General features: G+C 38.0%; 1 long non-coding RNA gene across 1 annotated transcript; it reads left to right on the top strand.

Moving 5' to 3' along the window:
* The first annotated feature begins 319 nt into the window (after positions 1-319).
* On the top strand, positions 320-1296 carry LOC113100949 (uncharacterized). Its single transcript, XR_003289860.1, has 3 exons — positions 320-379; positions 1047-1151; positions 1238-1296. It is a non-coding gene; the product is annotated as an uncharacterized LOC113100949 (long non-coding RNA).
* The last annotated feature ends 644 nt before the right edge of the window (positions 1297-1940 follow it).

Genomic DNA, 1940 nt, shown 5'->3' with positions numbered 1-1940 from the left:
TTTAAAGAAGCCATCTCTTGTAAAATCTCTCTCTCTCTCTCTCTCTCTCTCTCTCTCTCTCTCTCTCTGCTAGAATTAACAGGGAACTTCAACTCCACGCTCCCAATGCTGATATTGAAGAAGCTGTCAAAGGGGCTGAACAAGTCCTTCAAAGGATCAACCCTTCACAGGTAATGTTGAAGAATCTTAGTTATAACTGATTTGCTTTAATGAACGCATCCTTATATTATGTGTTAATCAAATATTTTGGTCACAGATCATTTTAACACACTGTCTCAACATGTTTATATTTCAGGAAGGCCTGTCATGAGATTTGAATTTGACCATCTTGTGCATTTATGAAGAAGACCAAAAGCTGCAAAGGCAAACACTTCCAATGGTACGTCAGATACATTTTTCTCAGCATTTGATGTTTCTTAAATTTTGGTTCACGTAGCCCATCAGGAAGAACACCCAACAAAGAGCATGTTGTAGTAGTAATAATTCATCCAATAATCATATTATATTGCACAAGCGTACTTGTACAAAATTCTACAACTTTTACTCCTACTGCTGTTATTGGCCATTACCACAGCTCCCATCAGATTGTGCCCATTGTAAGAGTGTTTATATCATGAAGTTTAAATGAAGTCCATTGTTTTCTTTATTAATCTTTACAAATTGGTGCCGCCTCTTCCTGTTTCAACAGTACATGATATCTGTCCACACCTCATAGTCTGCCTTTCTTTCTATGGTGATGTTACTGAACACATCTGTCTTAGAAGCAAGAGAATGGAAATCCTAGTTTAACTTTTCAAGTGCTACAAATCAGATCTTCAATGAATTTGGGCAATAAGATCACTTAAAGTTGTTCACACAAAGACCAATAACTATAATGAGAAGTATTTTAGCATCCACACCAACAGACAGTACTGTTCTCTTAAATCTCTTAATGTTCCTCTCATTCTGTTAAATTTATACACAAAATTCTGCCTTTCTCTGCCTTTTTCACTTCATCTTCATCCTTTACTCCCTCACTCACACATTCTTTTATGCTCTGTTGTAAGGCAGAAACTGAGAGTTTGCATGATGGCATTTTCTCAGACGCTGAATCTGATGTGAACAGATGAACTCAGGAGCCTACTAGAGTTGCCAAGGAACTTGTGCTTGAAGTATATAATTATATCTGCTTTATTTATATTTTTAAACAACAATAATGATTAAACATGGGGTCAAAAAATATTTTCTTGTTTTACAGCTGAAGACCAGAAACGCAAAGAAAATCAGTCAAACCAGTCCTAAAGAAATGAGGAATGAACATGGACTTCTTGTGCCTCAAAAGAAAAGACAGAAAGGTGAAAAGTTTCACATTTCCATTTGTATGTCTGAATTCAATGCAGTTATGTGTGGTACAACATTGATGTTGATCTCTCAAAAGACTTTTCAAGTCCGCAGTTATAGTTTTTCACATATACATCTTTTTTATAGCTCCTAAAATGAGCAAATCAGCTGTGCATCATATCTGTGATTTGTGAAGGAAATGACTGAATATGGTGAGTACTGACACCTGCAACTGTATTCACCAACACTATTACTCTAGAATGGTTATTGCTGTTATTGCTGACTTATTATTTTGTCTGTTTGTTTGAATTAAGATGAAGCCAGTTGATGAAAATATCAATTGAATGGCCACCGAGTGCATCACTGCGAATCCATGATGTTGCGGACACGGTAGATAGGCTCCTCTTCTACTGGAACGGGAGGAGGAGGTAAGTCCCTAGGTCCTGGATCTGAGGGAGGAGAAGTGACAGGATCAATGAAGGGTTTTAACAAGGAGACGTGAAATGAGGGTGAAAACTTGTAATGAGGTGGGAGGTTGAGCCTGTAAGTGACTTCATTCAGCTGCCTCTGCACGGTAAATGGTCCGATGTATCGGGGACTCAGCTTACGGCAGGGCAGGC

The sequence above is a fragment of the Carassius auratus genome, unplaced genomic scaffold, assembly GCF_003368295.1.
Source record: "Carassius auratus strain Wakin unplaced genomic scaffold, ASM336829v1 scaf_tig00217423, whole genome shotgun sequence".
NCBI lineage: Eukaryota > Metazoa > Chordata > Actinopteri > Cypriniformes > Cyprinidae > Carassius > Carassius auratus.
The sequence above is the reverse complement of the archived record's forward strand: the minus strand, read 5'-3'. Positions and strand labels throughout refer to the sequence as shown.